This window comes from Orycteropus afer, unplaced genomic scaffold (assembly GCF_000298275.1).
Source record: "Orycteropus afer afer isolate SDZICR_OR568_19922 unplaced genomic scaffold, OryAfe1.0 scaffold00054, whole genome shotgun sequence".
NCBI lineage: Eukaryota > Metazoa > Chordata > Mammalia > Tubulidentata > Orycteropodidae > Orycteropus > Orycteropus afer.
The window spans coordinates 5,966,432-5,979,110 of record NW_006921641.1 but is presented as its reverse complement, the minus strand read 5'-3'; the positions used below and the strand labels follow the sequence as shown (position 1 = coordinate 5,979,110).

Sequence of the window (12,679 nt, the reverse complement as noted above, 5' to 3'; positions counted from 1 at the left end):
CTGCTAATCAGAAGGCTGGTGGTTCAAACCCACCAGCCACTCCTTGGAAGGAAGATGGGGCAATCTACTTCTGTAGTGATACTGCCTCAGAAACCCAAGGCAGGATCACTATGAGTTGGGTCCAACTTGACAGCACATAACAACAACAACAACATACTATTAGCTGGGAGCTCTGGTGGTGTAGTGCCTAAGGCACTTGACCGTTAACCAGAAGGCTGGTGGTTCAAACCCACCAGCCACTCCTTGGAAGGAAGATGGGGCAATCTACTTCTGTAGTGATACTGCCTCAGAAACCCAAGAAGGGGTCGCTATGAGTTGGATCCGACTCAACGGCACATAACAACAACAGCAACAAGCTATGGGTGACACCAGCTCAAGGGAGCTGCAGAACTGGGAGCTGAGTGAAGCACCATGGTCAGTAATCCAGGAAAGAGAGATCAAACAAGTCACCAAACCTGGAGAAGAGTCCAGAAGCTAGAGAATAGAGCTACAGAAGGGAGAACAGGGACCCTTGTGCTAGGGCTGTCATGGGAGAACATCTGGGACAGGCACCTGGGGCCTGTGGAGAGCCCTTAAGCATTCTTTACAGCACTGGAAACACTCAGCTGTGTTTGAAAAGTTGAGGACTTTTTCCTTGTTTACCAAGATCTAAGGAATGATGAACAATGCTTCCTTAGGAGACAGTGTAGAGATTGAATCCTATCTGATAGGCTTACCAGACTATGGCTTAGATACTGTCTTCTCCTGCACTGCCCAATGAAGCAGCCACTATTCCCCATGTGGCCAGTAAGCATGTGAAATGGGGCTACTCTGAATGGAGGTACACTATAAGTGTAAGATTTTGAAGACAGTATGAAAAGGATTGTGTAATGTCTCATTAATAATTCTTTATATTGAGTACATGCTGAAATGATTATATTTAGATATATTGAGTTATATAAAATGTATACTAATTTTATTTAATTCTACTTTTATTATGGTGTGATGGTTATGTTTGTATGTCAACTTGGCTGGGCCTAGTTGAGTGGCTGGGAGCTCTGGTAGCATAGTGGCTAAGACACTTCCCTGCTAACCAGACGGCTGGCGGTTCAAACCCACCAGCCACTCCTCGGAAGGAAGGTTGGGCAATCCTACTTCCGTAGTGATACTGCCTCGGAAACCCAAGGAGGGGTCGCTATGAGTCGGGTTTGACTCGACGGCACATAACAACAACAGTTGAGTGGCTGGGCAGCTGGATGTAGTATTCCCCATGATGAGACTGGTAATCACCTCCATAGTGGAATCTACTGGGAGCAGCTGAGTAGCTGCCTTTGGGTATGTGGTCTGCTTCCTGTATATAAGGAGAAGCTTTGAGAATGGTCTCTAGCCTTTGGCATGCTTGGACGCTGCATGTAGCTGTCTCATTGCTCAGCTGCCTGCTATGCTCTGCCGACCATGAGGCTCCCAGTGGACTTAAGTTAATGGCCTGCCGTGTGGTTTGGTAACATCGGGACTGTGCCTTTTTACTTGTCAACCTTGGAGCTTCTCAGCCTCAGCAGCCAGTTGCTGTCTGAGTGAAGAAATGCCTCTAGCGTCAGTGGGCCGGGAGCAGGAGGCAGAGCTGGAACCCAAGGCTGAGGGGCTTTCACCCAGCCCCTAAAGCCTGGCACTTTGAACTTGGACTTAAAGCCTCCAAATTGTAAAAATAAACTCCTGTTTGTTAAGGCCATCCCATTTGTGGTGTATTTCTGGTCAGAGCGGCACTAGGTAACCAGAACATGTGGCTACCAGAAAATTTAAAATTATATACATGTGGGTTGCATCTATTTCTATTGGACACTGTTGTTCTAGGTAGTTACTGAACTTAAAGCATAAACAAATTCAATTTAAATTTCCAACATTAGTTAAGCAAAGGTTTCCAGATGTTAAGTGTTTTATGTGTATGTGTATGAGTCAAATAATTTTTTTTTAAAAAATGTAGAATTATTAAATTTACAACATTTAGTTTTGCAGGAAAGAACACTTTTAAAAATCCCATCATCTATCATCACCATCATCTCATAAAATAAACCAAAAAAAAAAAAAGAAAAAGAAAAACCAAATTCACAGCCATCAAGTTGAGTCTGACTTATTAGTGATCCCCATTGGGTTTCCAAGGCAGTAAATCTTTATGGAAGTGGATTGCTCCATCTTTCTTCTGCAGAGCAGCTGGTGGGTCTGAACTGCCAAGCTTCTGGTTAGCAGTCAACTACACTACCAGAGCTCCTCTTTATAAAAGAAAAGGTGTACAAACACCAGAATTGGCCACAATGTCAAAATAATTAAGTCCTTTAACTTTAAAATTTTAGCTTTAAGAAAATCTCCCTCAATTTTCCCCTGACCTGTACTCCATGAATCAAACCAGCACTAATTTACCAACTGCCATCTGCAGCTACAGGTTAAGAACACTACATTTCCCATTCCTTGCTCTGGAGCCAGCAGTCCCACTCCTGTTCTTTGGTGCTGCTGATGCTAACAAGTCTGTACAGCATTTTAGACTCTGACTCCAATTGATCTCCTCAGGTACCCCTCCTGCCTGTGCTGACACTTGCAACCTGGGTCCATAGTGCATACCTGGACTTAGAGAACGTGGGCTCTTCTGGTGGCATTTAAAGACCTCTTAGAAATGATCGTTGCTTCACTAAGTACCAGAGGCCCTTTGTTTCTCTAGGCAGCTAATCTTGGTCTCTTATGTTGACCAGCCCCTTCGATGTGAGTGGGACCCCAAGGCCTGGTGAAAACTGTGGGGAGGTGGCAGTTACTTCTCTCCAGGAAGATCAGCAGCAATCTGGAGGCTGCAAGGAGGCTTCTCTTGGGAGGTGGCCAGGACTCGTGTCATCTGGTACCAAGCACGACCCAGATGACGACTATATGCATATGTGTGTGTGTGCATGCGTGCAAAAGGGAGAGTGTTCACAAAAGGCAAATGCAGAGCCTGGCTGGGACCAGGAGTGTGGAAGTGGGCCAAGGTTTATTTTTGAAATATCTTCTGAGAAAGATTCTTTGATGTCTAGGATCAGGGATCTTTCATGTCTTATTTTAACCCTTTTTGATCATATTACACAATAGTAATAATAGATAACATTTACTGAACCCTTATTATGTCTCAGGTATTCTTCCAAGTGCTTAAAATCTGCATAATAACTCTCTGAAGTATGCCCTGATTCTGCCTTTCTCATTGTAGAGGAGATTGTAAGGTCACAGCTAGTCAGCAGTAGAGCCTAGATCAAAAACAGCCAAGTCTCTGCTCTCAGATGCTCCACCAGGATGACCTTTGATGATCACCTTGACTCACTGGCTCACAAACCTTAATTTTGAACTCAACCTTCTTTCTCTCTTGTCTTGATGAGCAGGTGATATGCTGAAAGGTTCTGGAAACACAGAAAATAATGGATCTGAGCTGTCCTTCCCCTGCTAAAGAATGGTTTCTCCCTTTGGTATTTCTTTAGCTATCTCAACACTTGGCTGCCAGTTTGCTGTACTGTGGTGGTTCACATGTTACTATGATGCTGGAAGCTATGCCACCAGTATTTCAAATACTAGCAGGGTCATCCGTGGTGGACAGGTCTCAGTGGCACTTCCAGACTAAGACAGATTAGAAAGAAAGGCTTGGTGATCTATGTCTAAAACTTAGCCAATGAAAATGTGATGTATCACAAGAGAATACTGACCAATATAGGCTAGAAGATGAGCCCCCAAGGTTGGAAGGCACTATTCAAGGGCCAAAACAATGGACTCAGACATATCAGTGGCCATGATGATGGTGAGGGCTGGGCAATACTTTCTTCTTTTATACCTAAGGTAGCCATGAGTTGAGGTTGATGTGAAGGAAACTAACAACAAATAACATTTCATGATACTTCTCAGAGTCTCCACCTAAAGACTCAGAGAAGAGTCATTTCCTTCTTCCATACAAAGGAGGGAACATCTGTAAACTAAAGCAGACTATTGACTCCAAGGATCCAGTCAGACTCAGCACACTGAACTTGGGAATGGCCTGGCAGAGGGCCAAGTGCCCAGCATCTCTCCTCCAAAAGACTTATTACACAGTGCCCCTCTAGAAGATCTGAGGTGAGGGAAAGAACAAAGAAGGGCCTGTATCTTCCCACAGTCAGTGCGTCTTCAAGTCAACTCTGCACCAAATTCTGCCTCCATCCCCCTTTTATTCCCACTTCCATCTCCCCACGCCTGTCCATGCTCCTGATCTGTCACATTGCAAAAGCCTCCAGATTGCTCCTCCTGCCTGTGGACCCTCCCCTCCAACTCAACCTTCCAATCTTTTTCACATTAGTCTTCCTAACACACTGCTTTACAAATATGACTATCTGCCCTACCTTCAACAGCTGTTGTTATGTGTTGTTGAGTCAATTCTGACTCCTAGGAGCTCTGGTAGCATAGTGGCTAAGGCACTTGACTGCTAACCAGAAGGCTGGCGGTTCATACCCACCAGCCACTCCTCGGAAGGAAGGTTGGGCAATCTACTTCCGTACTGATACTGCCTCGGAAACCCAAGGAGGGGTCACTATGAGTCGGGGCCGACTCGACGGCAAACAACAACAACAAGTGATTTTACAAGACAGGGTAGAACTGCTCCATAGGGTTTCCTAAGCTGTAATCTTTTGGGGAGCAGATCACTAGGTCTTTCTCCTATGGTGCTTCTGGATAGGTTGAAACTGCTGACCTTTCAATTAGCAGCCGAGTGCTTTGCTTTCTGAGGTCAGCATACCACAGTTCCTTCACTGGGGCCTGCTAAGCCAGTCCACCCATCTCCCTCAGCCATGTCCTGTGCCATCACCTTCACAAGTCTCCCCTCTCCTGACACCTGCCTAGATATCACACCATCCTTTCTAGGGATGCCTCGATTATAATTGTTGTGCAATCTTTAGCTCAATCTGCTTCCCCCACTGCACTTCTCAAGGACTGCTTGATGTTATTCTTTCCTCCTAGGCAGCCTGTTGCCTTCTTGGGGGCAGGGGTCATTTTTCAACCTCTTTATATCCCTATGGGCAAGTTACTTGAGTCAACTTTCTCATCTCTAAAACCAGATCACAGCAAAGTTTTTGTGAGCCTTAACTGAGAGAGCATATACAAGGTGCCCTCCACGTGTCAGAGGAATGGTATGATCAATAAGCAGGTGCTGATTATGAAACTGGATTTATGTGCTAACACTGAGAATTCTCTGTCGACTGAAACTGGTTTTAAATTTTCCCTGATTTGATTTTCTCCCTCTGTGCAGGGATTCATTTGTATTCCTGCTCCCCAAACCATGATGTTTTTAGTAGCCAGCTAGAAAATGAATCCAATGAGGTGTTCTTTGAGTCCAAATTCCCTCAGCTGACACTGAAGAGCAATGTCTGGGTGCTGGCACTGCTCAGGCTCTGGAGATACAGAGACAAGTTGGCATCTCTGCCCTCACTTTGCTCAGGGCCTGGAAGGGGAGACCGAAAGTAGGGTGGTGCTGTCAACTCAAGGCAATTGGTCTTGATTGGAGGTAAGCACAGGAGCCAGAAACCATTCCTGACCGTAGGTCTCAAGATGTCTTTTGGGGAGGGAAACCTGCCTGAATTCCTGAAAGACAGAAGAGCATCCTGAGCCAAGAGAGCAGCAATAATGTGGAGGTGTATGTGGTCACTGCACAGTCAAGCAGCGGCAGGCCATGTGTCTGGCTGAGGGCTGTGATCACAGGGTAGTGGGCAGAGACAAGGAAGGGAGTATGAGCTGGAAACCATGGAGACATGTGAGAGGTTTGAGGGGAGGAGTAATGTGTCTGCATGTGGAAGTACTCTGTGGTGGTGGTGGGGGGGGAGGTGGACTGGTGTGGAGGCTGCTGCAGTAACTCAGGTGAGAAGGGACAGCTGCTGACCATGGCAGCAAGGTCTGGGATCAAGAGGTATATGGCAGGTCAATTCAACAAAATGAGAGTGAGAGAGAGGAGGTGGTGATGGCTCCAGGGATTTAGGCTTGGCTCAAAGTGTGAATGGTGGAACCTGGCCTGCAACAGAGGTGGTGAGAGCAAAGAGGGTGCTCACCACCTCCAGAAGTGATAAGGCAGGTTCAGGGGCAAGGAACAAATGAAGTGTGCACAGGGGTGGATTACCCAATACCCAAAAGGTATGCATGGACTTACCCATAAGTGCTTACTTACTAATCTGTAGTAAACAATTTCACATGGGTTTTACCACATCTTTGATCTAGTGAAAAACATGTGGAACTATTCACACCACAGTTTAGTAAGTAAGCACAAGTAAACCCATGCTTACTTACTGAGTATTCTGTCCCTGTTAGGGATTGTAAATTTGAAAAGAGGCCTTGACTCTGTAGGAAGGTGCCATGAGGTTGAAAGAAAAACAGATGCCAACCATATCCAGAAGCAGAATCCTTGATGTGGTGAAAAAATGTGAAATAGTTCACTATAGATTAGTAAGGAAGCACAAACAAGCTTGCGTGTACCTTACTTATTGGGTAATCTGACACTGGGTCTTCACACAGTAAGTCAAGAAGGAAAGACAGGAAGGGGCAGGGAAGCAGAACAGATACAGCGATGCCTGCTCTGGCCAGCTGCAAGGTTACTGTGCGAGTCAGATGAGGTCAGAAGGTGATAGCAGTTTGTATGTGATAAGCACAAATATAAAAATATATGGGGCTCCTGTTGTTGTATTTCCTGACCCTGCCGCACATGAGCCGAGATGGAAACCTTGCCTGACTAAGTGACTCCCCAGGTCCCGCAGGCAGGCCCTTCTTTTGTCCCAGTGCACATTCTATGGTTTTTTTCAAGCCGCCCTCGGCCTCATGTTGCTCTCCTCACTCTATCCCACTGTCTGTCACCATGGACGCTTGGGAGGCCTCCTTTCCACAGCTCTCCCACCCACAGCTGTCATCTCCACTCCTGCTCTTTTCATCTCTTGTCAAACACATTTTGTGCTTCCTGGCCCCTGTCCCTTAAATCACTCCCTCTGCTGGCCTTGGCGTCCATCCTCAGTATCTTTAAAGTACAAATTTCACCAGACGTGGCATTGCAATTGCTTCACTGCCTATTTTGCTTTCCAATTTTTAAAGTAAGTTTGGCACTCAGGCAAGTTGAACGTGTGGCAATGGGAGCCAAGGCTGAGGCAAGATCTCTTTGCTCAACTTCCCTCCCTGCACCATCCGCCCCCACCTTGTTTTTGGCTTAGCACCACTCAATGCAGCCACAGTACCCTGACTCAGTGGTGGGGGAGCTGAGCACTGTGCCAAGACCTCCCAAACTCTTTCATGTCGCCCTTTTCTCTCATTTTGGAGCTGTCACCCTCTGCCCTGCCTCCTGACTAGCTTTTTCCACAGCTATGGTGCATTGAAAGATCACAAGGCCTGAATGCTAATGTTGATTCTAATACTAATATTAATTGAACTTCTAATAACCACAGCTAATAAACAGTGACTCAGTGCTCACTCTGGATTAAAGACTACGCCCAGCACTTGACATGAATTATTTCACTTCACCCTCAGAGCCACCCTAGGAGATGAGTACCATTAATATTTTCAGCTTTGTTGTTGTGTGCCATTGAATCGAACTCGACTCATAGTGACCCCTCCTTGGGTTTCCGAGGCAGTATCACTACGGAAGTAGATTGCCCCATTTTCCTTCCGAGGAGTGGCTGGTGGGTTTCAACTGCCAGCCTTCTGGTTAGCAATCAAGTGCATTAGGTATTACGCTACCAGAGCTCCCTTTTCAGCTTTACAGATGAGAAAACTGAGACTGGGAGAGTTTGAGTAAGTCATCCAAGGAAACAGTTAGTCAGTGGCAGAGACTTTAGCTCAAAGATCACAGGGAGAGCAGATCTAGCCACTCAGTTAACCAGTGGTCTTGCTGGGCCTCAGCTTCCTCCTCTGTGAAATGGCAATGACTCATTCACTGAACAGACTATTGAGAACATAGACATAATGGTGGTAGTGATGGTTTTAATGGCAGAACTATTTTCTTCTGTATGAGTTCTGGTGTTGTAGAGAGTAAGGCATTTGGCTGCGAACCACAAGGTCAGAGGTGCAAACTCACCAGTTGCTCTGTGGGAGGATGACGAGGCAATCTATTTCCACAAAGACTTACAGCTTTAGAAACCCAACAGGGGTCTCTATGAGTCAGAATCGACTAAATGGCAGTGGGTTTGGTTTTTTGGTTTTGGTGCAAGACACTGAGTTCAATTCTTGGCCAACACATCATGTGCAATCACCATCCACAGGATGTGTCTTTCTGTGTTCCTGTGATACTGAACAGCTTTCAGCTGAGCTTCCAGACTGACACATGAGGAAGAAAGGCCTGGCACCTGGCAATCTACTTTCAAAAATCAGCCAATGAAAACCTGATAGATCACAATGGTGCAATCCACAACCAATCATGGGCATAGTACAGGGCTGAGCAGCAGAATTTCATTCAGTTGTGCACAGGGCCCATATGTGTTAGGGTGAGTCAATGGCAGCTAACAACTTATAGACATGTTGCTGGTGGTGGTGGTTGCCGCCATGTCAATTCTGACTCATGGTGACCCAATGTGTGCAGAGTAGAACTGCTCCACAGGGTTTTCAAGAAACAGATGGTCAGACTTGCCTTCCGAGGTGCCTAATACCAAAACAACCCCATCAAATCGACTCACAGAGACCCCCATTGGGTTTCTAAGGTGATAAATCTTTACAGAAGTAGATTGCCTGGTCTCCCTCCCATAGAGTGGTTGGTGGGTTTGAACCGTCCATCTTCTGGTTAGCAGTCAAATACTGAAGCACCAAGCCACCAGAGCTCCTAAGGTGTGATAATTCTTATTCCAAAGACTTACCACAAGGTCCATCCTTTTGTTTAGGAATGGCTGCAGACACCCTTCCCAGCCCTGAGCCTCCTCAGGATATCCTCAAGCCATTGCCAGCCCTGATTCTCTCTGGCATTAGCAGCACATGCATTACATCACACCATACCAATCATTCTCTGAAGCGCTGGGGGAAATGCTAACCAAACATGAAAATGTTCTGGGTTTTAATGGGAAAAAGTCCATATGTTCCAACTCCTTATTCTAGACTGCAAAATGTGGGCAGGTCACCACGTTTGCAGTAAAGCTGCCATCCATGTGATGTGCCAACGCTGGGAACAAACAACTATGCTGTTGCTGTGTGTAAGATATCCTGGGGCTTTCACATAAGTGAAGACAGTATCAAACCAGCTTGCATCTGTTCTCAATCTGGGAGGGGCTCTGGTGACCTACACTGTGGTGGGACACATGAGGGGGCAGAGCAGTCCCACGCAAGGAAATGGGCAAGGTAGTAATGAAAAAGGACAGTGCTAATGGTCTGCAGGGCCCTGGAGTCCTGTTAGGTAGGGAAGTGTGGTGAGGAAAAAGATTAATCCTGGGCCTTGGGGGAGGGGAGATGCTGCTGAGCCAGAGGTTGTCATGTTTCTGGAAATAGCTGCCAATCTGATTCAGTTCCTAAGTCAGTTCCCACACATTCTTACCGGCAGAAATATTTTCAAACCAACAGCTGGAGCTGGAAGTGACCTTAATAACCATCTCTACATCTCCTCATATGTGAGGAAATGGACACTCAGATTGCTGAAGAGGTTGGGAAATATCATAGACAGAACTCAGGTCTTCTCATGCCCAGTCCAGTGATTTTTCCCTCACTTTATTACACTACCTCAGGTTGTGGGTCAAAATGCAAAAAAAAAAAGAAAGAAAAAATCAGAAGAGAAGCAGGTTGTTGAAGATGAACTAAAAGCCAGGCTTTGTGCTTGGTACTTGGGCAAACCAAACCAAACCAAACTCACTGCTGTCAAGTCGTATCCAACTCATAGCGACCCCTCCTTGGGTTTCTGAGGCAGTATCATTACGGAAGTAGATTGCCCAACCTTCCTTCTGAGGAGTGGCTGGTGGGTTTGAACTGCCAGCCTTCTGGTTAGCAGTCAAATGCATTAGGCACTATGCCACCAGAGCTTGGGCTATTGTTGTTGTTGTTGTTATGTGCCGTCGAGTCGGCCCCGACTCATAGCGACCCCTCCTTGGGTTTCCGAGGCAGTATCACTACGGAAGTAGGATTGCCCAACCTTCCTTCCCAGGAGTGGCTGGTGGGTTTGAACCGCCCTCCTTCTGGTTAGCAGTCAAGTGCCTTAGGCACTAGAATGGCTAAAATGAAAAGGGCAGACAATAGAGAAACTGGAAATCTCATACACTGCTGGTGGCATGGAAATTGTATAAACACTTTATTAAATGTTTGATGGTATCTACAAAAGCTCCTAGGGAAATACTCAGCAACACATTAATATATATTCACCAAAAGACAAGTATGAGATTATTCACAGCCACTCTATTCTCAATAGCACCAAACTGGAGAAAAACTCAAATGAGGATTAGTAGTAGGATAAAGATGTTAGGTGCTATAGAGTCAGCTCCAACTCGTGGTGAATCATGCACGACAGGATGAATCTGCCTGCTCCTGCAGCACCATCCTCACAGCTGTTGGCACTGCTGAACCCATTGTTGCAGCTATTGTGTCAATCAGAATAAATATACAAATTAGGATATACTTACAAAAGGGAATACCACACAGCAATGAGAATGAATAAATAAACTGTCTTGCAAAAATGTGGATGAATTTCATACAAATTATTTTGAGGGAAGCCAGACTCACAAGATTATATATTGGATGATTCTACTTCTGTGAAGTTTAAACACAGGCAGAACTAATCTATGTTGTTTGGAATCAGGAGAGTGTTCCTCATGGGGACACTAACTAGCCACGGCACAAAAAGGCTTCTAGCAAACTGACAAAGTTCTTTGTCTTGATCTAAGTCAGCAGTTCAAACCCACCAGCCGCTCCTCAGAACGAAGATGGGGTAATCTACTTCTGTAAAGATTTACAGCCTCAGAAACACAATGAGGGTGGCTATGAGTTGATGATTGACTCAATAGCAGTGAGTTTTCTTTATTTTTGGTAGGTGCTTGGTTTAAGAACATAGGTGTGTCCTCTTTGGAAAAATTGTTTAAGCTGTGCACTGATGAAGTGTGCACTTTTCTGTATGCATGTTATATATACACACTTCAAATAAAAAGTTTACTTAAGAAAAGATGAAGAGTGATTCTGGTCTGCAGGCAAATTTTAATCTTGAAGGAAGAATTCAAAAGCCCCTGAACTCAAAGGATTTAATGTGGTTGGGCCTTGGAGTCAATGCCGACTCACAATGACCCCATGTGACAGAGTAGGACTACCTCATTGGGTTTCCTAGGTTGTAATCTTTATGGGAGCAAATCTCTAAATCTTTACTCCCGCTGAGCCACTGAGTGGGTTCGAATTTTCTAATCTTTCAGTTAGTAGCTGAGAGTTTAACCATTGTACCACTAGGGCTCCTCTGAGGATTTAAATACAGCTCATGAAATATGCAAGGGTCATGGTCAAACTCCATAATGTCATCTTCTCCACCCCTTCAATGCTCCCTAACACTAAAGAGAACATCCCCAAAATGCAGAGTATAAATCCAGGGTTTCCTCTTTATCACTCTTCACCTGTTCTTTAAAAGTACACACCAGAAAACCAAATTAAAATATAATAATTCAGATAAGCAAGAAATGATAGCACCTTCTTGGTGTTATTGAAACTCTAAGCCCACTCATTGGGTCAGGGCTAATTGTCAAGGCTACGTTAAAGAAAAATTCCTCCCTGGGGAGTGGTCCCTAGATAGGGATGTACTCTTGGCCTCTGGAGGGCAGTGAGGTAATTCCTAATTATCTACCTGTGGGATCTACTCACTTGGAAAATGTAAGTTCCATTTGGTAGCCCAGTGCTTAAGGTTTCTCACTGCTAGCCAGAAGGTTGGCAGTTCAAACCCACCAGCCACTCTGCAGAAGGAAGACCAAGCAATCTACTTCTGTAAAGATATACCACCTCGGAAACCCAATGGGGATCTCTATGAGTCAGAATTGACTCGATGGCAGTGGGTTTTGTTTGGGTGGTATGAGAGCAAAGCTTCCAGGTTGCTTTTTTACTAATTTATCCCTTACATTCAATAATTTGTAAGATGAATTTCTCATGGCAGATATTGAATGCCAAATCAGTTTTCCAGCCTAGGTACTGCACAAACTTCTATATCTCCACTGAAAGCCTCCTCAGGCAATGTGTAGTGACAGAGGCAAACCAGAGAGGAAGGGAAATGTACTTCCAGAGCAAAGGCCACTTAGTACCTTTCAGAGCCACACAAGGTTCTTCTTGGGCTACTTGTCCACTTGGATTTGGCCTGGGTGATGATGGAATATCAGATGACACTAGTGATTACATTAAACCTAACCAAACCAAACCAAACCAAACCCACTGCATCAAATCGATTCCAACTCATAACAATCCATTAGGGTTTCCAAGGTTCTAAATGTTTATGGAAGCAGACTGCCCCATCTTTCTCCCATGGAGCAGCTGGTGGGTTCAAACTGCCAACGTTTTGGTTAGCAGTCCAATGCCTGAACCACAGTGCCATCAGAGTTCCTTTTATTGGTTACATTAGCTCCTTGAAATATATTAGTATCTCTTGTTGTTGTTGTTGTTGTTGTTATTTGCCGTTGAGTCGGCCCCAACTCATAGCGACCCCTCCTTGGGTTTCCGAGGCAGTATCACTACGGAAGTAGGATTGCCCAACCTTCCTTCCGAGGAGTGGCTGGTG

The 12,679-nt window shown here is 45.3% G+C and overlaps 1 protein-coding gene across 1 annotated transcript in view; it reads right to left on the bottom strand.

Annotated features, from left to right (window-relative positions):
- Nucleotides 1-12,679, bottom strand: part of GALNT14 (polypeptide N-acetylgalactosaminyltransferase 14) — a 378,698-nt gene that overhangs the window by 111,143 nt on the left and 254,876 nt on the right. The window lies entirely within an intron of this gene.